The 27,485-nt window shown below is 41.8% G+C and overlaps 1 protein-coding gene across 12 annotated transcripts in view; it reads right to left on the minus strand.

Annotated features, from left to right (window-relative positions):
* The window catches only part of BMPR1B (bone morphogenetic protein receptor type 1B), a 473,407-nt gene that overhangs the window by 223,818 nt on the left and 222,104 nt on the right, over positions 1-27,485 (minus strand). For 8 of the 12 annotated variants that reach the window (XM_056567256.1, XM_056567261.1, XM_056567272.1 and 5 more), the window contains one exon: positions 2,364-2,433. The exons of 1 other annotated variant lie outside the window; for it this stretch is intronic. The gene's annotated coding sequence lies outside the window, so the exon portion shown is untranslated. Of the gene's footprint in view, positions 1-2,363; positions 2,434-25,242; positions 25,294-27,485 lie in introns of all 12 variants that reach the window. 3 more of the 12 variants (XM_056567325.1, XM_056567346.1, XM_056567293.1) reach the window with 1 other exon arrangement.

The following is a 27,485-nucleotide window of genomic DNA, read 5'->3' on the forward strand; positions in this document are numbered from 1 at the left end:
AGAGCTCTAAAATCTTGGCTACAAACGGGCATTATTACAGCGCTGAAGAGTGGGACTACTTGCCCGCCCAAATGACTAGCTGCATGTCATTTAAATATTGCAATTGACAATTTTAAAAGTGAATCTCTTTACATCCATAGATCAGACTGTGGACATGCCATAATGGTAGGAAATATACTTTCATACCTGCATGCTGCCACTGGTTATAGTGATGGGTTAGATACACACTCTATATACAGTAATATAGAGAGCAAAGATCTCAAATATTCACCTTGGTGTCCCCATCAGAACCATAAACCAACCAACCTCATGATTCCAGCATATACAGACTCATGACCATCAGTAATATCATGAGAATGGCCACCTTCAAGTATAACTTCATAGAGCAAAAGATTTCTTGCATTGCTTACAAATGGCACCAGCTATGTGTGAAAACAAGTGACATATGGTATTACAAGTGAGCGGAGTTTATTCAAGGATGCTTAAGATTTTCAGCACTGTAGTTGCATACAACCTACAAGAACTGGCATAAATGTCATGTCAATGCAACAGCTGAGAAGAAGAGTATATCTCAGCACTATATGAATATAAAGTTAATTTGATAATGTTCCTACATATTACAAGACATGACATTTATACTGGCCCAGGTAAAGAGCAAGTCTGAGTTTTCATTTCGCTTGTTGGGCTTTGGAATGACATACATACAAGTCAGGTTCAATGTATAGGTCTCTTGTGTTACTGTTAACCTTAAGCTTATATTACAGCATGGGTGGGAGTACACAAACACAGGGGCTAATGATGTCTGAAACATTAATGTCCATTGGAATCGGTTCAAATTTATTTTATGTAATGGAAAGAAAAATACCCTGGAAAAAAGCATTTGTTGAGCGCTCTCTCTCTATGGCTTCTGATACTTTAGGAGAATTGCCATCATCTCTAAATGGCATGCAACAAGATGGGCCAGGTGTGCCCACACACATCATGTTAGAGATATTTTTACCATATATCTTAGGTAAGCATTCTATAGATAGATAGACAGACAGACAGACAAATACAGGATGCATATTCTTATAATGTACACTGTTTATCAATAAGTCTTATAATATGTGGTGCATTTAGTAGGCTATCCCAGTCAAATAACATTTTACTACTCTATATGCACTGCAAAGCTTGTCAGTACCACTTATGTATATCAATAAACTTACTGTATTACCATTGTACCGCTGCACAAAGCTAGCAACAACCTAGGGACCTCAGATCTCATCTCTATCACCTTTTGGTATTTTAAGGGGTACTCCTGCCCTAATACATCTTATCCCCTACCCAAAGGATAGGGGATAAGATGTATTATCACGGGGGTCCCGCCACTGGGGACCCCCACAAGCTGTCATTCCGTCATGCCTCCTCCCATAGACTTGTATTGAGGGGGTGGGGTGTGGTGTTACATGGGGGCGGAGTCGTGACATCCCGATACTCCAACCCCGTGGTCGTCACACTTCACACTCTGAGCCTCCAGCACTGCAGAGAGCTCACAAAGGTGGGTGCGGAAGGACAGATTACGGAGGTCCCCAGCTGCGGGACCCCTGCGATCATACATCTTATCCCCTATCCTTTGGATAGGGGATAAGATGTAATAGGGCTAGAGTACCCCTTTAAATGGTAAGGATTATAGTTAAAATAACTAACATCAATAACTCTCAGTAAGTTTAATAAATAATCTAACAGCTTTCCAAAGGTACAGAGGACTAAAAAGAATACCCAAAAAGATAACACTTCTTCTGCTATGTAAGATGAATATGAGAATCCCATGTTTCTAACAAAAAAAGTATTAATAAGACACAGACACATAAAAAGTCTATGAAAATACTAATAACTGAGATAACAAAGGATTTAAAAGGTAACATGACTGTGTTTTGGTAGTTCAGTCTTAGATGTAAATGCATTATTATTATTATTATTATTATCTTTATTAATAATAATAAAAATAATAACAACAACAATAATAATAATAATAATAATAATAATAAATAATAATGATAATAATGGTATTTACAGAATAGCTAATACTAATGTCCAAACAACATTATTATAATATAAACTACAATGCATATATGAATATTACAGATCAGAGAAACGTCTGGCAACATATATTCATTTATCATGAACTTTTTTTATCCTATATATTTGAACAGTGTAGCTTGTATGCAGTATTTCACATTATGGCAATTCATGTGAATATGTATGAACGTATGCTGCTAGACGATTTAAAGGGTCAAGTAAAGCACATAAAATAGAAAAAAGTGAACTGACAGATGGGATGCCATGTGTGAAACAGTGCACAGATATAACAGTACTGTACTTACCCTCCACCTCACTGTCCACTTTTCATTGCTTTCAGAATGTTGTGAATTGAAGAAGGAAACCTGATGATAGCTGCAATAAAAAGGCAAAATCAGAACCACTTGAGCCCCTTCAGTTAGAGATTTCTCCGCTGCCCCTTGCTGTTCTGTACAGTGTGAGCCTCCGAAGCTGCGGTCTATAAATATTGACCCTAACACTTGCTCAGTACTTTACTTGCTCATGGAACAGGTCTGTGTTACCGTACACCATGGTAATACTCAGATGAAGTTCTCAGCTGCTCAGACAAAGCAGTGGATTGGCTCACTACCCTCCAACAGAGTGCCTGCCTGGAAATACCATTTCACTGCCAGCTATACAGATGCTGTATGCCTTTCCAGGGGCCCAAATCAGGCAAAGAAATGAAACCATACATGCTCACCTTTTGAAGCAAACACTTGGACTACTTTTCAGTGAAGATACAACATGCATATAGTTCCATATGTCAGCCCCTGATTAAATATGACTGCACTGCCTCCCACGCTGCTAGAAAAGCACTGTTTGTGGAGGGTGGCAGCATTTGAACTCTGCTGAGGTGCTTTTGGTACCTATGCAGAGATGTAGGAGGGTTTAGGGTGACTGGGCAGCTTGCCCACTAGAGGTAGAGTTTTAAATAAAAATGAAGCATAATTTGTATAAAATTCTGGAGCAAAAAGAAACTGGCATTGGCTGATCTACTTAAACAGGTGGTGTAAGGTGTGGTATTGCCCTTCATTTACATACTGTAAAATTACTTTTAACATATAAGAATGTATATATATGTATATATATATATATATATATATATATATATATATATATATATATATATATATATATAAATATATATATTTATATATATCTATATATACATATATATATATATATATATATATATTAAATTTGAGTAGCCGTATTAGTCCAGTGATGTAGATGCATTTGCAGTATCTTGTAATACCTTTTTTATTGGACTAACAGAATTTTGTAGAGACAAGCTTTCGGGATTCCTCCCTTTATCAAGTCCAAATCTAAGCTCACAAGCAGAAGACACAGGTTACATCTCACAAATATGCACATCTATTATCTTAACCCCTGCATATTTGTGAGATGTAACCTGTGTCTTCTACTTGTGAGCTTAGATTTGCTTTGGACTTGATAAAGGGAGGAATCCCGAAAGCTTGTCTACAAAATGATGTTAGTCCAATAAAAAAGGTATTACAAGATACTGCAACATTTTATGATTTGCATCTATACATATTTATATATATATATACATATATATATATACACAGTCATGGCCGTAAATGTTGGCACCCCTGAAATCTTTCTAGAAAATGAAGTATTTCTCACAGAAAAGGATTGCAGTAACACATGTTTTGCTATACACATGTTTATTCCCTTTGTGTGTATTGGAACTAAACCAAAAAAGGGAGGAAAAAAAGCAAATTGGACGTAATGTCACACCAAACTCCAAAAAAGGGCTGGACAAAATTATTGGCACCTTTTCAAAATTGTGGATGAATAAGATTGTTTCAAGCATGTGATGCTCCTTTAAACTCACCTGGGGCAAGTAACAGGTGTGGGAAATATAAAAATCACACCTGAAAGCAGATAAAAAGGAGAGAAGTTCACTTAGTCTTTGCATTGTGTGTCTGTGTGTGCCACACTAAGCATGGACAACAGAAAGAGGAGAAGAGAACTGTCTGACGACTTGAGAACCAAAATTGTGGAAAAATATCAACAATCTCAAGGTCACAAGTCCATCTCCAGAGATCTAGATTTGCCTTTGTCCACAGTGCGCAACATTATCAAGAAGTTTGCAACCCATGGCACTGTAGCTTATCTCCCTGGGCATGGACGGTAGAGAAAAATTGATGAAAGGTGTCAACGCAGGATAGTCCGGATGGTGGATAAGCAGCCCCAAACAAGTTCCAAAGATATTCAAGCTGTCCTGCAGGCTCAGTGTCAGTGTGAACTATCCATCAAAATTCTTTGGTAAAGCACATCATTCTACTGTTTACCAAAAACGAAATGAGGTCTACAAAGGAAAGAATAGTACCTACAGTGAAATATGGTGGAGGTTCAATTATGTTTTTGGGTTGTTTTTCTGCCTCTGACACTGGGTGACTTGAATGTGTGCAAGGCATCATGAAATCTGAGGATTGTCAATGGATTTTGGGTCACACTGTACAGCCCATTGTCAGAAAGCTGGGTTTGCGTCCGAGATCTTGGGTCTTCCAGCAGGACAATGACCCCAAACATACATCAAAAAGCACCCATAAGTGGATGGCAACAAAGCGCTTGGAAGTTCTGAAGTGGCCATCAATGAGTCCAGATCTAAATCCCATTGAACACCTGTGGAGAGATCTTAAAATTGCTGTTGGGAAAAGGCGCCTTCCAATAAGAAAGACCTGGAACAGTTTGCAAAGAAAGAGTGGTCTAACATTCCGGCTGTAAGAAGCTTATTGATGGTTATAGGAAGCGACTGATTTCAGTTATTTTTTCCAAAGGGTGCGCAACCAAATATTAAGTTAAGGGTGGCAATAATTTTGTCCAGCCCATTTTTGGAGTTTGGTGTGACATTATGTCCAATTTGCAATTTTTCCTCCTTTTTTTGGTTTAGTTTCATTACACACAAAGGAAATATACATGTGCTTAGCAAAACATGTGTTACTGCTATCCTTTTCTGTGAAAAATACTTCATTTTCTATAAAAATTTCAAGGGTGCCAACATTTACACCCATGACTATATATATATATATATATATATATATATATATATATATATATATACACACACAGAATAATTATTCTCAGGAAATCATCAGTGGAAACGGTGATGCTATCAGATTTCTGCTTTGCATTCTCTATCTGTAATTTTCATTTTTCTGAATATTGAATCATGCTCCCGAATATCTCTATAGCACACCCTTAGAAGCAGCAGCTTGAAGGACATTATAACACAGTACTCGACAGCATAAACTGTAAGTCCAGCACTGATGTGATATCTAACACTCACTACAAACTTCTGCAATCTCTGTGAGTATCTCTCTTCAGCCACTCCCATCCTCTTCCCCCTCTGATGACTTCCTATATACAACTGTTACATGCTGCTTCGATGAGCTGATCCATCATCAGACATGAACAGTTTTTCAAAGAGAATGATTAGAAGGGAGGTAGAGATCAGGAAAGGTGGCATTTTTCTCTGATAAGATATATTACAAAGTTTCTTATATTCTCTTGTTCTTTTGATTTATGCAAAGGTTGTTAAGATAAAGTTTGTTAAAATACTTGCTGGTAACTCTATATTGCCAGATACCACAGGACTTCTTTACAGGTCTCGTGAAGTCCATGTTTTAATTAGTCAGAACTATTCCAGTGAAATGATGGAAACCACACAATATTATGTTTTAATGTTATGGCTGACTGGTGTATATTTCATTACTAATATGAACACAGCCAGTGTAGCTGAACTGAGTTGGTTGCTTATACAAGTGTAGAGTTGAATTAAATCTATGACCCAACCTGCCATCACTCCATAAAATTTGAAGACCTGTCATCATAGCTCTAACATGAACATTTTTTTATCATCTCATATGTTACACACCTGCAACTATCTGCGGTCTACTTAGCGACAGCAAGAAGAGAAAATGATCCCAGACATATGCGCTGCACCACCGCTGTGTTGTGTAATTTAAGTACCAGCATAAACACTATTTTTAGTATTGGCCAGCATCATACAACCTCCTGTTAACTTTCAAGTGCACAACTTGTCTTTCATTTAAACTATATATATATATATATATATATATATATATATATATATATATATATAAATTATGCACCAAGAAGGAGTTGTTGGAACTAAATGTAATGAGAATGCAAATTATTACAATTTAGGAGTTCAAGGATAGGTTTATTGGGGAAAACTGTATACATGAAAGTGGGGTCTAGTACTCTGGTGTTGGGCCTCCTCTAGGCTAGAAGATGACAAAGCATACAGGTTCCATATGGCATCCTGCAGCAAATGTAGATCCTGCACACTAGTGATTGCTGGTGTCCTAGCTGGTCCCAACCATACTGGCAATAAATCTGGCGACCAGGCAGGGTAAGGAATTATTGAAATTTTGTCAGAGATATTCCTGGAAAACCCTTGCTGTGTGACCATTGTTAGATCCCAAACAGAACATGAATTAATTGCTAAAGATTATACGGTTCCTGTCTATAGCAGTTCATGTTTCTTGTACATGACATCACCCGCACCCACTATATGAAGTGTGCTCAGCAGCTGAGCGCGCTTCATATCCTTTGGATCCCAGTTGCTACAAGCCGGACATTAAGTAAATGGCGCAGTAAATGGTGTAAGTGAAAAAAATACCAAAGTCCAAAAATGCGTATTTTTGGTCACTTCATATAATAGAAAAAAATTATAAAATGCAATCATAAAGTCCCATCAAAAAAAAAAAATGGTAGCAATAAAAACTACAGCTCATGGCACAAAAAATGAGCCCTCATCCAGCCCTGTATACAGAAAAATAAAAGTTATAGGGGTAAAAAATATCCAGAACAATTTCCCATTGATACTGACATCAATAGGGAAAAGAAAAGCTAAGAATCTATCACATTACAGTTGAAAAGGATTTATCGTGGCTCAAAAACACAAAGGACACTTTGTGGATCAGAACGCTTTATGGATCAGAATTCATAGTTCCCTCATGTTTTATATATAACATTTGGTAAGTATGGCACAAAACACCACATAAATACTCTTTATTCCGTTATCAAGTTTAATAAAATTATTGGAATAAAATTTGAACAGTGCCTATATGTACTCTACTATTTGTAGATCAGGGATCAATGTCCAAGGAATGATCCTTTAAGGAGTCTCAGACATCTGCAGATTTCATACTACAGAGAGTGTAAACCTGCAGATCTGTACTACCCAGGGCTCAAGTCCTGCAGGAACTCATGGGAACGGAGTTCCTGCACTTTTTTCCACAGCAGGAACGCAGTTCCTATTAGTAGGAGTCCTGCAGGACCAGCCCTTAAAGGGTACTCTGCCCCTAGACATCTCATCCCCTATCCAAAGGATAGGGGATAAGATGTCTGATCGCAGGGGTCCCGCCACTGAGGACTAGTGTTGAGCGGCATAGGCCATATTCGAATTCGCCATATTCGAATTCGTCATATATTCGCGACTATTCGCATATTCGAATATTCTCATTTTATTTCCGCATATGCGTAAATTCGCGTATGCGAAAATTAACATATGTGAATATTAGCATATGCAAAATTAGCATACGTAAAAGTCCGCATATGCAAAAATTTACATATGCGAATTTGCGCATATGCAAATTTTCGCACGCCAGTCTCACACAGTAGTATTAGAGCCTTCTTTACACCACACAAGCTGGAAGCAGAGAGGGGTGATCACTGTGATGTGTACTGTGAAAAAAAAAAAAAAAAAAACAAAAACGAATATTCGTAATTACGAATATATAGCGCTATATTCGCGAAATTCGCGAATTCGCGAATATGCGATATTCGCGAATAATATTCGAATTGCGAATATTCGTGAGCAACACTACTGGGGACCCCCCACGATCTCGGCTACGGCACCCCAGACATTCGGTGCACAGAGCAAACTTTGGTCAGTGCTGAATGACTGGCGAAGGGGGCAGAGGCTCCTGACATCACTGCCATGCCCCCTCAATGCAAGTCTATGGGAGGGCGGCGTGATGGCCATCACACCCCATCCCATAGACTTGCATTGAGGGGTCGTGGCCGTGATGTCACGAGCCTGCGGCGCATCACCCAACACTCTAAACGAACGCCAGGTGCAGTAGGGAGAACGTGGGGGTCCCCAGCGGCAGGACCCCCACGATCAGACATCTTATCCCTTATCCTTTGGATAAGGGATAAGATGTCTGGGGAGGAGTACCCCTTTAAGTTAAAATCTTGGGTGAGTTCCCACACTTTTTTTCCCAGGACTTGACCCCTGGTACTACCCATATGGATTATACATTTTTCACGCACAGTTTAATGTTAACAATACAGTTGCTGAGATTGTCTCCTTAAGAGAATAAGGAAATTGTGAAAATAAACAGGATAAAAGGTAAAAACATGGACAGATACAAAGTGACAAATGAAGGCCCCTTAATATTAGCAGCTAGAAACTATGTTCTACCTAGTACAGAGGGTTATCTACATTGGATTTTCATGTAGAATGAGTAACACATTCAAATTAAATGCAAACTTCACACTTAAAGGGTTATTCTAACATATAATACATATCTCTCATCTTCAGGTATTAATGCCTGTTTGTGGGGGGGTTCCAACCATTCATTGTCTATGGCACTCGAATGATAGCTGAGCCTTGAACTTGGCTATCATTGGCGACTTCATATACAGCTTCTCTCTCCTCTGATAAGAGGTATTTCATACTCTATTTGGGTGTGCCCATCCATTAAAGGGGTACTCCGGCGCTAAGACATCTTATCCCCTATCCAAAGGATAGGGGATAAGATGCCTGATCGCGGGGGTCCCGCCGCTGGGGACCCCCGTGATCTTCCACGCCGCACCCCGTTAGAATCAGCCCCCAGAGCGTGCTCACTCCGGGTCGGATTACTAGCGATCACGGGGACGGAGCATAGTGACATCACAGCTCCACCCCCGTGTGATGTCACGCTCCGCCCCCTCAATGCAAGCCTATGGAGGGGCGTGGCAGCTGCCACGCCCCCTCCCATAGGCTTTCATTGTGGGGGCGGAGCGAGATGGCACACGGGGGCGAAGCCGTGACGGCACTAACGGAGTGCAGCGTGGAAGATCACGGGGGTCCCCAGTGGCGGGACCCCCGGGATCAGGCATCTTATCCACCAGCGGCGGGACCCCTGTGATCAGGCATCTTATCCCCTATACTTTGGATAGGGAATAAGATGTCTTAGCGCCTGAGTACCCCTTTAACCTCTTCAGGACACAGGGCATATGGATACGCCCTGCATTCTGAGTCCTTAAGGACACAGGGCGTATCCATGCGCCCATGGGTAATCCAGTCCCCACCGCTAGCCGGTTGGGGACCGGAGACGGATGCCTGCTGAAATCGTTCAGCAGGCATCGCGGCATATCGCCCAGGGGGGTCATTATGTCAATTCAGCCCAGCGATCTGAGGCGGATTTCGGGTCAATCGGGTCTCCAGTGACCCGGTGACCCAGAATTACAGGCTGTTCGGGGCTATCGACACCGAACCGCCATAGCCAGCAGGGGTGAGGTGGCACTGGTGCCACCTCACGATCGCACTGATTCGTCGGCCGACCAATCAGGGCACCTGCTGCGGGTGTCACTACCGCAACCCGCTCCGCCCCTCTTCCGAAGGACGTGAGCGGGTGCGGGAAGAAGACGCGGGAGCTGGGGACCCCGATCCACGGCATCCCTGTTGGGATCGGGGCCCCAGGAGCAGCGGCGGCGAGGGACTGACCTGGGGAGCAGCAGTTGGAGCTAAATGACAGCCTCCTGGGAGCTGTAGTTATGCAACAGCAGGAGGCAGACCACCACAACTCCCAGCATTTCCTTATGGGCATGCTGGGACTTATAGTTTTGCAACAGCTGGAGGCACATTTTTTCTATGGAAAAGTGTACCTTCAGCTGTTGTATAACTACAACTCCCAGCTTACACAAACAGCTAAAGTGCATGCTCGGAGTTCTAGTGGTGCATCTGCTGGTTGCATAACTACAACAACCAGCATGCCCGTTGGCTTTCGGTGACTGCTGAGAGTTGTAGTTTTGCAACAGCTGAAGGCACACTGGTTGTGAAACTCAGTTTTTTTTTTTACCTAACTCAGTGTTTCACGACCGGTGCGCCTCCAGCTGTTGCAAACTACAACTCCCAGCATGAACTGTACATGCTGGGAGTTGTCGTTTTGCAACAGCTGGAGGCACACTGGTTGTGAAACACTGAGTTAGGTTACAAACTCAGTGATACATAACCAGTGTGCCTACAGTTGTTGCAAAACTAAAACTCTCAGCATGTAAAGTCTGTCAGCGCATGCTGGGAGTTGTAGTTTTGCAACAGCTGGATGTTCCCCCCGCAATGTGAATGTACAGGGTACACTCACATGGGCGGAGGTTTATAGTAAGTATCCGGCTGCAAGTTTGAGCTGCAGCAAATTTTCTGCCGCAGCTCAAACTGCCAGCGAGAAACTACTTTGAACCCCCGCCCATGTGACTGTACCCTAAAAACACTACACTACACTAACACACAATAATATAAAAAGTAAACAACACTACATATACACATACCCCTACACAGCCCCCCTCCCCTCCCCAATAAAAATGAAAAACATCTGGTACGCCACTGTTTCCAAAACGGAGCCTCCAGCTGTTGCAAAACAACTACTCCCAGTATTACCAGACAGCCACTGACTGTCCAGGCATGCTGGGAGTTTTACAACAGCTGGAGGCACCCTGTTTGGGAATCACTGGCGTAGAATACCCCTATGTCCACCCCTATGCAAGTTCCTAATTTAGGCCTCAAATGCGCATGGCGCTCTCACTTTGGAGCCCTGTCGTATTTCAAGGCAACAGTTTAGGGTCACATATGGGGTATCACCGTACTCGGGAGAAATTGTGCTTCAAATTTTTGGGGTATTTTCTGCTTTTACCCTTTTTAAAAATGTAAAATTTTGGGGAAAACATGCATTTTAGGTAAACGAATAATTTTTTTTTTTACATATGCAAAAGTCGTGAAACACCTGTGGGGTATAAAGGTTCACTTAACCAATTGTTATGTTCCCCGAGGGGTCTAGTTTCCAAAATAGTTTGCCATGTGTTTTTTTTTTTTTTTGCTGTCTGGCACCATGGGGGCTTCCTAAATGCGGCATGCCCCCAGAGCAAAATTTGCTTCCAAAAAGCCAAATGTGACTACTCCTCTTCTGAGACCTGTAGTGCACCAGCAGAGCACTTTTCACCTCCATATGGGGTGTTTTCTGAATCGGGAGAGATTAGGCTTCAAATTTTGGGGGGTATTTTCTGCTATTACCCTTTTTTTAAATGTAAAACTTTTGGGAAAACAAGCATTTTAGGTCCAATTTTTTTTTTCTTACATTTGCAAAAGTCATGAAACACCTGTGGGGTATTAAGGCTCACTTTATCCCATGTTACATTCCCTGAGGGATCTAGTTTCCAAAATGGTATGCCATGTGTTTTTTTTTTTTTTTTTTTGCTGTTTTGACACCCTAGGGGCTTCCTAAAGGTGACATGCCTCCCAAAAACCATTTCAGAAAAGTGTTCTCTCCAAAATCCCCTTGTCGCTCCTTCCCTTCTGAGCCCTCTACTGCGCCCACCGAACACTTTATATAGACATATGAGGTATGTGCTTACTCGAGAGAAATTGGGCTACAAATACAAGTAAAAATTTTCTCCTTTTACCACTTGCAAAAATTCAAAAATTGGGTTTACAAGAACATGTGAGTGTAAAAAATTAAGATTTTGAATTTTCTCCTTCACTTTGCTGCTATTCCTGTGAAACACCTAAAGGGTTAAAACACTGACTGAATGTCATTATGAATACTTTGGGGGGTGTGTAATGGGGTTATTTATGGGGTATTTCTATTATGAAGACCCTTCAAATCCACTTCAAAACTGAACTGGTTCCTGAAAAATATTGAGTTTGAAAATTTTGTGAAAAATTGGAAAATTGCTGCTGAACTTTGAAGTCCTCTGATGTCTTCCAAAAGTAAAAACTCATCAATTTTATGATGCAAACATAAAGTAGACATATTGTATTTGTGAATCAAACATTTTTTTGGGGAATATCCATTTTCCTTACAAGCAGAAAGCTTCAAAGTTAGAAAAATGCAACATTTTTAAAATTTTCATCAAATTTGATGAAAATTTTTCACCAAGAAAGGATGCAAGTTACCAAAAAAATGTACTACTATGTTAAAGTAGAATATGTCACGAAAAAACAATCTCGGAATCAGAATTATAACTAAAAGCATTCCAGAGTTATTAATGTTTAAAGTGACAGTGGGCAGATGTGCAAAAAACCCTCTGGTCCTTAAGGCCAAAATGGGCTTGGTCCTTAAGGGGTTAATCTATGTACACCATTCCGAGGTATGACTCAGGTGCCCATTCTGGTGATCACAGGTGTCCCATTGGTCGGCCCCCCTGCAATAAGACACTTATCCATTATTCTGTGGCTAGGGAATAGATATTATACATTGGAACACATAGATACATAGATTTAAAGAGTTCCTTTTTGAATACTCACAAACAATGTCAGCCCAAAGCCACTTTTAACCATACTAGATTAAGCAATCCTAGATTAAGAGTTAAATAAATAAGTTGTCCAAAAAAAGGAAGACGTTTTCTGTGTACATAAAATTTCTCAGAATTATGCCACAAGTCCTTTAGTTTTAGTCTTAATACATTTGAAGGGTCTCTAGAATGCTACGATTCAGGCCAGTGAAACTGATGGTGGCATGAAGAGGTCTATATCTATTTTTAACTCTTGTAGTAGGGTTTTTGGTAATGGGATACGAAACCTAATAGCTGCATATTCCTAAATTGCATCAAAATATGAAGACCAGTTATTTTTCCTTGTATTGTGCCACAGTATAGCTGATATTCTGTTGCTGTCCAGTAGGTTTTTAGTTGGAGGCCCGTCTAGTGTAATAAAAAAATAAATCCCTCATGATTAAATCTAAAACTAAAGTATATTTGATGAAATGGTATTTATATGCTATTTCCTTGCATTGGCAGCATGGGTGTGGAGCTGAAACAGGTTCATTTTGTCTGGTCAGGATCCTGCCAGCCATATTAAATTGCTCTCTTCCAGTCCCTTCATGGAATTCATCACTACTAGGCTGACATATGGAAAAGCACAGATCACCTAAGGGGCCAAGGACAGAGGTTCAGGACATATTTTTAGGTAGAAAATTAGACTTAACTTGGCGTGTTTCACCGAATCTGGAAAAGATGACATTCCAGGGTTAGAAAAAAGTGCAGGATAAAGGTTTCAGTGCTGAAAACAAAAGGAAGGAGAAATTCCCGTTGTTGTACCCAACAGATGTAATTCATTACATTAATAATAGGAGGCATTGTGGTCCACTAGAACCAAACGTCTGGCAGTAATTTAACTGCTTACTGCTATATTATCAAAGCGTTTTCCAAATCTTACAAAAAATAAAGAATAAGTATGTTTTAAAACTTTCTTTATACTATTATCACATTAGCTTCAATTCTGGAACTTGGCAAAAGTGTTCCTTATTTTACATTGAGCTTGGTTATTAAAACAATATGAGGAGCCACGTTGGAGAAACAGAAGAAAAGGCAATTACCAACCAAATGTAAAACTTACATCTGATGGCGGCCGATACGCAATAGAACATGATGCTTTGAAACCCAGAGCCACCTAAGTGACCTGATGTATATTTTGATTTATGTTCTAAATATAAATATGACACAAGATTAAATTAGAAAATTGTTTGGCCATTATGAAAGAGGAATAAGGGCACTAAAAGAAAATGCCTACAAAGATTTAATCAGGAAGGTTTATATTTACCGGATCAGATACAGTAATAATTGGATTAGTAACTTAGACATATCCTTTTATTGCCTTGTGTTCACCCAGGACCCCCAAAACTTTCCAGTTTATCAGTACATGAACATTTAGATAACCAGATAAAGGGATTGGCCACTTTGTCCTGACAATATTAATGTATTTAAATAATATAGTTATTCCACCCACTTACATCCATGTACTTCTGCTGTGCCTAGTTTTCAAGATTTAGGAACCCCCCCCCAACCTTACTGCTCTGTCCTTTTTGCCACTGTGAATAGCGATCCTGTCTATAAGGACGTCAAGCATGGTGAAACATGTGACCATGCACCTACGCATCCTCCACTTCTCCTGTATATGCCTTTGTAGAAAGCAACGTGGTGTGTATATCTCATGCTCCTCCATGCTTGGCCAACTTATGGATGGGATCTTTTGTTCACAGTGCTGAGTGCAGGGCAGCAAGGGGAAAGGGCTTCTTATATCTCAAGTATGTGGCACAACAGGAGCACATGGATGTAAGTAGGTAACATATCTATACTATTAAGTATCATTAATAATTTAAAGGGGTTATCCAGGAAATTTTATATATATATATATATATATATATATATATATATATATATATATATATCTCAACTGGCTCCAGAAAGTTAAACAGATTTGTAAATTACTTCTATTGAAAATTCTTAATCCTTTCAGTATTTATGAGCTGCTGAAGTTGAGTTGTTCTTTTCTGTCTAAGTGCTCTCTGATGACACATTTCTCAGGAGCTGTCCAGAGTAGAAGCAAATTCCCTTAGGAACTGCACAGAGCAGAATAGGTTTGCTATGGGAATTTGCTTCTACTTTGGACAGCTCCCGAGACACGTTTCATCAGAGAGCACTTAGACAGAAAAGAACAACTCAACTTCAGCAGCTGATAATTATTGGAAGGATTAAGATTTTTTTAATAGAAGTAATTTACAAATATGTTTAACTTCCTGGAGCCAGTTGATCTTAAAAAAAAAAGTTTTTTCCTGGAATACCCCTTTAAGAATAAAGTGGTCAAACCCTTTAAGTTCGTACCATATTTGGTGATTATGTTGGCCAAACTGTTAAGTACATCTCCCACTGATACTCATGAAGATACCCAGGGAGTACTAAGACAATTAAACAACCATACACCAATGCAATACATAAAAAAATAAAAATAAAGACTATTTGTCAGTGAGGCAGCATTAGATTATTTTTATCATGCTATGCAGAGAAAAAAAAGGAAATGGTAACACATTTTTCATATTAAAACTTTTGTCTCTTCTGTACAGGTAATGATGGCATTATCCTAAGCAGAGATTGTCCTAGTTTCCAATGAACTAATCGTATGTTTTACTGCAGAAATGTTAACCAATGCCACTCAAACAGACCTCCCATTACCCACAATGCAGTTGGCAAACTTCTTGCCAGATTCCAAGAAACTGATACTGTCACCAACAAACTGAAAACTGGACAAGGTACAGCTAATACAGATGTAGCAACAGTAACTGATGCTCTGAAATCATTCAACAAAAGTCCACAACAGCACTCATCATTTCTCATAATAAATTGTACCCTTACAATACCTGTCTGAGAATGACCCAAACCGTCAGGTAGAATTTACAGATTGGGTGACACAGATAAACCCTCAATGCTATTCAAGTGTCGAAGCAAATTTATTGATGAATGTTGAGGTCAACTAATGAAATCACTTATACTGGTTCAATTAAAGTCATAGCATTGCATGATGTATAGGATACAGGGACGTACAGGCTTCAGTGTCGTTTTCATTTAAATGTGAAAGTTACATGTGAAGAAAAACAAAAACTTGCCATAATATGCCATAATTGAAAAGGACTCACTTTGTACCTTACATAGGGCATTGGTACAGTCTGCTACTAGTCTACCGGCCAATAAAAGCTATTTAGACGAATGTCTCTTTGCGCTTTAGCTATTAACCTGCGTAACCAATCTTGTATCATATTCTTAACTCCAGTAAATGTATGTTAATCCTTTCAGCACTTGGTTTGAGAGTACGCAGAACACATAATCCGCATCCAGGTGTTATACTTGTGCTTCAGCACTCACTGAAATTTTTTTTTCATGTTGAAAAAGCCAACATTATGGTGAACTAAAGTGGTGTATTATGTGTTTGTACAGGTATTTCAAATGTTTATACAGTGCATGTAGACTTTTATTTTTTCTGAACTTTTTGGATATACTGTAATATTCCACTGCCTATATGAAACAATTTGGGCATTTTCAGAATACATATGTGTCATATCTTGAATACCTGCTTAGAGCTCTTTATGGGAGAGGAGGGGAAGGCTGTCTGGAAAATCATCACAGAGAATTACTGCAATATCTCAGCTGTAACCGTAACTAGAATATAGTAACTTTTTTTAACAAAAGCTGTAATAAAAAAGTAGCTTCACTATTCATTATACAGATAAGGTTATACAGTGGGGCAAAAAAGTATTTAGTCAGCCACCAAATGGGCAAATTCTTCCACTTAAAATGATGAGAGAGGACTGTAATTTTCATCATAGGTATACCTCAACTATGAGACACATAATGAGAAAAAAAATCCATAAGATCACATTATCTGATTTTTTAAGAATTTATTTGCAAATTATGGTGGAAAATAAGTATTTGGTCACTTACAAACAAGCAAGATTTCTGGCTCTCACAGACTTGTAGCTTCTTTAAGAGTCTCCTCTGTCCTCCACTCGTTACCTGTATTAATGGCACCTATTTGAACTTGTTATCAGTATAAAAGACACCTGTTCACAATCTAAAACAGTCACACTCCAAACTCCACTATGGCCAAGACCAAAGAACTGTTGAAGGACAACAGAAACAAAATTGTAGACCTGCACCAGGCTGGGAAGACTGAATCTGCAATAGGCAAGCAGCTTGGTGTGAAGAAATCAACTGTGGGAGCAATTATTAGAAAATGGAAGACATACAAGACAAGAGAGATGATCTCCCTCGATCTGGGGCTCCATGTAAGATCTCACCCCGTGGTGTCAAAATGATAACAAGAACAATGAACAAAAATCCCAGAACCACACGGGGGGACCTAGTGAATGACCGGCAAAGAGCTGGGACCAAAGTAACAAAGGCTACCATCAGTAACACACTACGCCGCCAGGGACTCAAATAATGAAGACCAGACATGTCCCCCTGCTTAAGCCAGTACATGTCAGGGCCCTTCTGAAGTCTGATAGAGAGCATTTGGATGATCAGAAGAGTATTGGGAGAATGTCATATGGTCAGATGAAACTAAAGTAGAACTTTTTGGTAAAAACTCAACTTGTCATGTTTGAAGGATAAATAATGCTGAGTTGCATCCAAAGAACACCAGACCTTCTGTGAGGCATGGGGGTGGAAACATCATGCTTTGGGGCTGTTTTTCTGCTAAGGGACCAGGAACTGATCCCTGTAAAGGAAAGAATGAATGGGGCCATATATAGTGAGATTTTGAGTGAAAACCTCCTTCCATCATCAAGGGCATTGAAGATGAAACGTGGCTGGGTCTTTCAGTATGACAATGATCCCAAACACACTGCCCGGGATACATAGGAGTGGCTTAGTAATAATTATCTCAAGGTCCTGAAGTGGCCTAGCCAGCCTCCAGATCTCAACCCCATAGAAAACCTTTGGAGGGAGTTGAAAGTCTGTGTTGCCCAGCGACAGCCCCAAAACCTCACTGCTCTAGAGGAGATCTGCATGGAGGAATTGGCCAAAATACCAGCAACAGTGTGTGAAAACCTCGTATAACAAAGTATTCAGATTAACTATTGTTATTGACCAAATACTTAATCTCCACCATAATTTGCAAATAAATTATTTAAAAATCAGACAATGAGATTTTATGGATTTTTTTTCTCGTTATGTTCTCATAGTTGAGGTATACCTCATAGTTGAGGTATTTTTCTCATAGTTGAGGTATACCTATGATGAAAATTACAGGCCTCTCTCATCTTTTTAAGTGGGAGAACTTGCACAATTGGTGGATGACTAAATACTTTTTTGCCCCACTATATGACCTTATATATCTACAGCACTATTGGCATCATTATATAATTTATCATATCATTAATTTTGTTTTGAATATCTGCCTAAAATATCTAAAATGTATTATTCTATAAAAAGTAAGAAAAAACATATAAGTTGTATACCTAGCATGTAATGACTGTACAACATATGCAGGGTAAAAAAAACGTCCGCTGACCAAATAGTGTAGCACCAAGGGTGCAACACCTCATCAGGCATGTAACAAAGAACAATGGTCAGAAGCCTTGAAGTCCCACCGGTATCTGTAGCAGACATACCAGCACATAGAAAAAGTATGATGGATCTACACCGAGTACCTTGCTCAGGCGCTTCTCCAAAAGAATTAGTCGAGTCAAATGTAATATTAAGACATGGACTGTTTATTCAAGAAATAATGATAATTGTGACACGTTTCGTGCATGGACTGGGTGCTTTCTCATTAATGAGATACTCTATTCTAAAATGATTAATCTCCTGAAAGGGTTGTTCCCATCAAATTGAGTGATGACATGCTGCTAGTAAATGCCATCACTTTCTGATTGATGGGGGTGGGGGCAACTCTCAGGATCCCTATAGATCATTTTCTAGGTTTTCCCTGCACAGTAAGGGTATATTCACACTCAAAAATTTGATTTGCAATGAATGCGAATATCGTCACGATTCTATCGCACAAATCGCTTCATTAAACTCCATTTAGTGCGGTCCAGGCTCCAAGGCATCTAAAATGGCGGATCCACATTTGAGGACATGGGGCAAGGAATCCAAGGGTCGGCGGGATGACCCTGAATCACATGCAGCATGCAGCCTATCAGCAGCCAGTCACCCCTGTGATGTCACAGCCCTATATAATCGGCAGCTATATTGCAGGCACTCACTTCAGCCTTTCAATGCAGGGAGATAGATAAGGACAGACAGTGCTGTGTGTTGCACAGAAAAGCGTTTTTTCCAGCAGCGATTCACCACCTAGTCAAGTCAGTGTTCTGTTGCACAGAGAGGGACAGAGAGCAGTGTGTTTTGCACAGACAAGTATTCTTACTGCAGCAAGTCTCTGTCTACAGCATTCTATTACAGTGAGGGACAGAGAGCAGTGTGTTGCACACAGCTGCAGCAATTCAGCTCAAGCACAAATCCTGCCTAGAAGCATTAATAGGGAAGGGAGTGAGATTGAGAGAAAAAGTGCAATTTTGGGTGTAGTACACAGCGACTATGCACTGGTCGAGACACTGGTGTGTACTGCTGGTGTTGTGCACAAATACTTTTTTAAGCATACTGTAGGGCATTGTCCTCCCTCATAAGTGCATTCCACATAGGTACATCTAAGTGGTGTACTATTTCGTACCTGTTAAACCCTCAAAGGCCTATATACTGTGAAAGGCCAGGCAAAAGCACTCACCGGCTGGTGTTGTACACAAATACTTTTTTAAACCTACTGTTGCGCATTGTCCTCCCCTCATAAGTGCATAATACATACGTACAGCTAAGTGGTGTACTATGTTGAAAAGTCTCAAGGGCCTGTAAAAGTCTCCAGGGCCTAGATACTATGAAAGGCCAGGCAAAAATACTCACTGGCTGGTGTTGTACACAATACCTTTTTTAAGCATAGTGTAGCATATTGTCCTCCCCTCATAAGTGCATACCACATACGTACATCTAAGTGGTCTAATACATACGTACAGCTAAGTGGTGTACTATTTTGTTCATGTTAAAGTCTCAAGGGCCTAGATACTGTGAAAGGCCAGGCAAAAGTACTCACTGGCTGGTGTTGTACACAAGTACTTTTTTAAGCATAGTGGAGCGTATTGTATGTCAGGCAGAGAAATGCCAGGACATGCACAGAGGAGTGGCAGAGGCCTAAATTTATCAGGCAGAGGTTGCAGCAGACTAGGGGCAAGTGGCAGCTAGCGGTCGTGTCTCGATCAGCAACCCATCTGCCGTCATCGATTGGTTAACACAGTCATCCACTTCATCACAAGTGACATCTGACACCACCAGTCAGCAGTCGGTGGGTTCCTCAGACACAACCCTCTGTTGGCATGGCCCGCAAGCAGTCCCTGTCCTCCCCTTGCCTCTGTCCTATGCTTTTCCCGTCCCCACAGAAGTATCTTATGCTGTGGGTTAAGCTCCACTATTTAGTGAGGACGATCTAGAGGACAGTCAGCAGGAACTGCCCATCCAAGAATTGGAGGAGACATCCACCGCTTCCTGTGCTAGATGGGCAAATAGTGATGAGGAGAGTGGCATGGGAGGTGGTGTTGCGAGCATTCAGGCTCCTGAAGCAGACACTGTTGAGGAACCCTGAGGAGGACATCAGTGAAGTGCAGATACAACTCAATGATGATGATGAAGCCGATCGCACTTGGGAGCATAGGCGTGCGCACGGGGTGTGCCGGGTGTGCCCAGGCACACCCTAATCAAGCCCAGGGAGGCATCCGAGGCCACCATGAGCAGCCCGCAGAGGACCCCCCCGTCACATTCGGGACATCCCTGTGTCCCGAAAGATCTTTTCGGGACACAAGGATGTCCCGGTTACCTTTCTACAGCGGCCCCCGTGTTAACTTTCAAAACACAGGGGCCGCCGGGAAGTAGCGCACGCAGGGACGTCATTGACGTCCCGTGCGTGCGCCCATAGCAACAGAGGAGCGGAGATTCAAGGAAGAGGATGCACGCGCCGGCCGGAATGGTAAGTGACCAACACGAGCTGGTGTGGGGGAAACTATGTGGGGGAAACTATACTGCACCTAATGTGGGGGAAACTATACTGCACCTAATGTGGGGAAAACTATACTGCACCTAATGTGGGGGAAAGTATACTGCACCTAATGTGGGGGAAAGTATACTGCACCTGATGTGGGGGAAACTATGCTGCAACTAATGTGGGGGAAACTATACTGCACCTAATGTGGGGGAACTATACTGCACCTAATGTGGGGAGCTATACTGCACCTAATGTGGGGGAACTATACTGCACCAAATGTGGGGGAACTATACTGCACCTAATGTGGGGGAACTATACTGCACCTAATGTGGGGGAACTGTACTGCACCTAATGTGGAAAGATATACTGCACCTAATGTGGGGAACTATACTGCACCTAATGTGGGGGAACTATACTGTACCTAATGTGGGGGAACTGTACAGCACCTAATGTGGAAAGATATACTGCACCTAATGTGGGGAACTATACTGTACCTAATGTGGGGAGCTATACTGCACCTAATGCGGGGGAACTATACTGCACTTAATGTGGGGGAACTATACTGCACCTAATGTGGGGGAACTATACTGCACCTAATTTGGGGGAACTATACTGCACCTAATGTGGGGGAACTGTACTGCACCTAATGTGGGGGAACTGTACTGCACCTAATGTGGGGGAACTGTACTGCACCTAATGTGGGAGGACTGTACTGCACCTAATGTGGGGAAACTATACTGCACCTAATGTGGGGAAACTATACTGCACCTAATGTGGGGGAACTATACTGCACCTAATGTAGGGGAACTGTACTGCACATAATGTGGGGAACTGTACTACACCTAATGTGGGGGAACTGTACTGCACTTAATGTAGGGGAACTGTACTGGTGCAGTACAGTTCCCCCACATTAGGTTCAGTACAGTTCCCCCACATTAGGTGCAGTACAGTTCCCTTTCATTAGGTGTAGTACAGTTCCCCCACATTAGGTGCAGTACAGTTCCCCCACATTAGGTGCAGTACAGTTTCCCCACATTAGGTGGCACCTAATGTGGGGGAACTCAACTGCACCTAATGTGGGGGAACTGTCCTGCCAACCTAATGTGGGGGAACTGTACTGCCAACCTAATGTGGGGGAACTGTACTGCCAACCTAATGTGGGGGAACTGTACTGCCAACCTAATGTGGGGGAACTGTACTGCCAATCTAATGTGCGGGGACTTATACTGCCAACCTAATGTGGTGGGACTTATACTGCACCTAATGTGGGGGAACTATACTGCACCTAATATGGCGGGACTTATACTGCACCTAATGTGGGGGGACTATACTGCACCTAATGTGGGGGAACTGTACTGCCAACCTAATGTGGGGGAACTGTACTGCCAACCTAATGTGGGGGAACTGTACTGCCAACCTAATGTGTGGGGACTTATACTGCCAACCTAATGTGGTGGGACTTATACTGCACCTAATGTGGGGGAACTATACTGCACCTAATGTGGCGGGACTTATACTGCATCTAATGTGGCGGGACTTATACTGCACCTAATGTGGCGGGACTTATACTGCACCTAATGTGGGGGGACTATACTGCACCTAATGTGGGGGAACTATACTAACTGTGTGTATGTGTGCGTATATATATATATACATATATGCACGCGCGCGGCGTGAGTTTGTGCTTTAGGGTGCACACCCTAATGCAATAGGCTGCGCACGCCTATGCTTGGGAGCCGGGTGCAGAAGGGGCTTCATAATCATCAGGAGTAGAGGAATGCAGGTTGCCCGTGAGGCAGCAGCTGAGCCAGCAAGGTGGTAGCATGGTTGGAAGTCAGCATGGTGGCAGAAGTGGAAAGTCTGGAGCCAATCGTGCCCGGGGTAGACCACATGCTTCATGGCAGCCTACCTTCCCGGGAGGTAGTGAAGCAGGGGTTCCTGGAGTCGACGGCATTAGCAGTCAATCAGTGTGGATTGTTGGTGGGAAAATCATATACTCGGAGGTGTAGCAGTTTTTTATCAAGCATCCAGAGGATGTTAACCTGCGTTAGCCAGGATCCCAATGTTGGCACCAAGACCCTGTGTCAGCATATGCAGCGTAACCATAAAGCGGCCTGGGAGAACCGTGGCTCCGATGTGGTTGTCCAGCCTGCTGCATTACCCAGTGTCACGCCACTCCCTATTTCAGCCAGCCAAGGCTCCACCACCTCAGCCAAAGGGAGCTGTGTGTCATACCCATCTTCTATCACTCCAGATGTTCCTGCTCCTCCTACTTTGAGTCAGCAATCCATCGGCAAATCCATCTCCAAGAGACAACAGTATGCACACATTCAGAAGCTGAATGTTCTCCTGTCCAAGTTGCTGGTGCTGCAGTCCCCCCTTTTCAAGGGGTGGACTCTGCACCTTTCAAAAAACTGATGGCTTGTGCCGAGCCGAGGTGGAGAGTGCCAAGACGTAATTTCTTTGCGAAGAAGGCAGTACCAGCCCTGCACAATTTTGTGGAACAGAAGGTGGGCCAGTCCTTAAGCCTGTCAGTGTGTACCAAAGTCGCAGCAGCAGCCCCGACGCATGGAGATGTAACTACGGTCAGGGACAATACATGTCCTTTACAGCTCACTGGGTGAATGTGGTTCCTGCACAGCCACAACCACAGTAACTTGGACACGTCACGCCACTTCTGCCTCCATGCTCTCAGGCCGTTGGTCCTGTGACAGTGTGCAACCCCGTCTCCTCAAAGAAGGCTGAGCCATGTGCCCTGTATGGCACACGTGTTCAATCTGGTTGTCAAGCGGATACTGAAGTGTTCCCCCATCTGCAAGACATCCTAACAAGGTGAAGGAAACTTTGCATGCACTTCAGTCACTTGTACACTGCAAAGCACACCATCCTTGAGCTGCAGCATACGAACGGTATCCCCCAACATAGCCTGATTTGCGATGTTGCCACAAGTTGGAATTCCACCGTCCATATGTTGGGCCGAACGAACTATACGAACTATACGAACAGAGAAAAGCCATCACCTATTTCTTGATGATCCATGCGGATAGGGGGACTCCCCGTGTAACTTCAATGTGAACCAGTGGCAGCTCATACATGACACCTGCCCTTTGCTCAGGCCCTTTGAGGAAGCCACATTATTAGTCAGTCGCCAGGATTACAGGATGAACAACGTCATTCTACTGCTTTATCTACTACAACACGTGTTGGAAGGTCAGGGCACTGGAGATATGGCGCCTACATCTCACTGTCACATGAGCCCTGTGGGGGCTGATCTGGAGGAGGAGGAGGGGGATGGGCACAGTGGAGCAGAGTTTAGGTTTCACGAGATGGGCGGTTGTTCTAGTCATCTGACAGGAGAGGAGGAGCAGGAGCAGCTAGAGGAGCTAGAGGGTTATGAGGAAGGTGAGACAGAGGACCCAGACACACCGTGGCAGTATGCAGTGAAGATGGAGGCAAGGAGTCCCTCCGAGTCACCTGCAAAAATTGCACGATGCATGCTCACTTGCTTCCGTAGTGACCGCCGAATTGTCACCATTCGGCAGCAGTATGACTTCTGGCTCTCCAACTTATTGGACCCTCATTACTGGCACAAAATGGGGGCCTTTTTTAAACCCTCTGAGAGGGAGGACAAACTGACATACTACAGAGACATTCAACGTAGTCAGTTGGCCAATGCCTATCTGCGCTCTCGTCCATCCTCTTGCAGGTCTGACTCAGGGGGCCTGGAACAGGTGGTAGCTCGCCTCGCGGCCAGCTCGAAGCTCACCAGAATGGGTACTCCAAAAATTTTAATTAATTCAAATTAAATGTAATAAAAATTACATAAAAATATCTATTTATTCTCTTCAATTTTGATGCCATATGGTCTCCCTGCTGCCACATCCAGACACTTTGCGGTAGTGATTCTAATTGCAATGCATGTAATCTGCATGTCATACTGAATAACAGTAATATTTCCCTAACACAGCACATTCCCTATGCGTGTTAGGACAAGACAAAGTGTTCTACACCCCTATTGAGGCTCTCTGTAGGCCAGAAATAGCCGTTTTTAATAGGGAATACATTCGCAACTAAACAAATTTTTTGGGAGAATTTGGTGAATCATCCGAATCAAATTTTTCAAATATTTGCTCAGAGTGGAGAGCACGACTCCATTCAAACTTTCAGTGGTAAACATGCTGCAAGTTTGCTATGAAATCCACCCATGTAAACAAGCCCACCTGTACAAAATCTGTAGCAGGAAATCTGCAGTATAAAACCTGCAGCAGAAAATCCACAGCATGTATAGTACATGTGAACATGCCCTAATGTTTCTGGCCAATCAATGTGCAGGGAAATTCAGCACATGCTCTGCTCGTGTGGACACTGCAATTTTCCTTATGCACTGCCTTGTTGTTCTAAAACATTTGAGCAAAGGATCCACCTTACGTTTGGCATTGTCCCCTTCCTAACTGAAGTTTTGTTTGCAGACTTCCGCAGGTTTTCTCTGAATTTTCTATCATCAATAAAGGTACCTAAACACATGAGAAAGCTGTCAGACTTACATTCATTCCGTAGACAGCTACATTTCTGATCCCACTGAGAGTTTATGTGTTCTGAAAGAGAGAGATAAGGGGTGATGTACTCCTCTGGTGATGGCTTACATATCTCAGAACAAAAAAGTTGGGCAGGTGAAAAATCAAACTTGTCCAATCCTTGCGTATCTCCCCTAACAGAAGGTAGAGACAAGGGAAGGCCCCCGTTTACATTAGAAACGTAGGGCCCATTCACACTACGGAAGTTATAGGAAATTCCACATCAAAATTCTGGTGCAGCAGACCCCTAATAAACATGTTCCTTCTTTCGGAGGAATTCCATAAAGGCTGCATTCCCGTCAACAGTGATGGCGCATGTCCATGCTGGTCTTAGCGCCAAAGGATTTCAGGGGTGCCAACTGCATGCAGAATCTCCATCTGGAATGTCTCCAGGCAGAAAGTCCATAGTGTGAATGGGCCTTAAGCAGTCTTTCTAACACGTAAGGAGGCCTTTAGATAATAATACTGCCACCAAAATGCTTTACAATGTTAAAGGTTTTTGGTTTACATTAAACTTAATGGGTTAATTTGATAATGATGTATACCATCACTATATACACTGCCCACACCACATTTCTTAAAAGTGGGTGGAGCTAAGTGGGAGGGGTATGGACTTCCACAGTCCGATAGATTTAAAATAATTGACAGCAGAAATTGTTATAAATTATGGTAAATATTTACTCCAGCTGGAGTGGATTTCAAAGTTTGGTGCTCTGACAGGGACAAAGATGCGCCAAATTTATTCAGAGGACTGAGTCTCTATACATCTACAGTGTCCTACATCAATGGACGTTAACTCAAAGCCAGGGTGTGACATGCCAATCTTAATAAATCACTCCCTGTGTTCCATAATTCCATTTTGATGTCATAAGACAAGACAATTTTCAGTTTTAGTGCAGTCTTTTGTGAGGCTTTTAGCTGGGGTGTCATAGAGATTTTAGTAGGAATATGTGGTGAGCATTCTTTTGTAGTGGTAATTTTTGTTCAAAAGAAGTTGACGTAATCCACTGGAATTTCATGGTTTTAACAATAAAATACGGAAAAGTCCAGGGAGGATAAATACACATGGATAGTTTTTTGGTCGGTCACATATGTTGCTGTAGAGGACAGCAGTGGGCTGTACATAAGACAAAAGTTCAGCTGAGGGGTTAATAATAGGTAATATAAATTCTTAGACATCTGGAAGGAAACCATGGATTCTACAAGGCTCTTTCAATTACTGTGCAATAAAAATAGTTTGAGATAACCAATGCCAAAGTTATTGCTATCACATAAGTTTAAATAAAACATCAGTCTTTACCATAAGATATCTTCAGTTTCACCTAAATGTTCCCTCTAGCTCCACACACCCATCTGGAGAAATAATCAAATATTCCCACTTGTAAACACCTGTCTACAGTATGGAGAATACTGCATATTTTGTAACATCTGGAAATAGAATACAAGAGTATAGAGTGTCCACACTGAAGATATGTGCATTTTGTGCATTTAATGGGGTACTCCGGTGAAAACCTTTTTTCTTTTAAATCAACTGGTGACAGAAAGTTAAACATATTTGTAAATTACTTCTATTAAAAAATCTTAATCCTTCCTGTACTTATTAGCTGCTGAATACTACAGAGGAAATTCTTTTCTTTTTGGAATGCTCTCTGATGACATCACGAGCACAGTTATCTCTGCTGACGTTATTATAATAATAATAACACTTTATTTATTGTCGTCCTTAGTGGGAATTGAACCCAAGTCCCCAGCACTGCAATGCAGCAGTGCTAACCACTTAGCCACCATGCTGCCCTTAGCATACATCTGCTATGCATCTGCTATGCATGGTTGCTAAAATGGACAGAGATGTCAGCAGAGAGCCCTGTGCTCGTGATGTCATCAGTGTTCCAAAAAGAAAGGAATTTCCTCTGTAGCATTCAGCAGCTAATAAGAACTGGAAGGATTAAGATTTTTTAATAAAAGTAATTTACAAATATGTTTAACTTTCTGCCACCAGTTGATTTAAAAGAAAAAAGGTTTTCACCGGAGTACCCCTTTAACTGTTTGGTCAACAGTATATTGCCTCTTCTTCATGACCAAGTTAATGCAGAAAAGAGGTGGTCCAGGTTTAGAAAAGAGGAACTGTGTTTTTTCCAGAAATAGTGGCGCACTTATCTTTCAACTATCGTATATACTCGAGTATAAGCTGAGTTTTTCAGCACGGTTTTTCG

The sequence above is a fragment of the Hyla sarda genome, chromosome 1 (assembly GCF_029499605.1).
Source record: "Hyla sarda isolate aHylSar1 chromosome 1, aHylSar1.hap1, whole genome shotgun sequence".
Classification (NCBI taxonomy): domain Eukaryota; kingdom Metazoa; phylum Chordata; class Amphibia; order Anura; family Hylidae; genus Hyla; species Hyla sarda.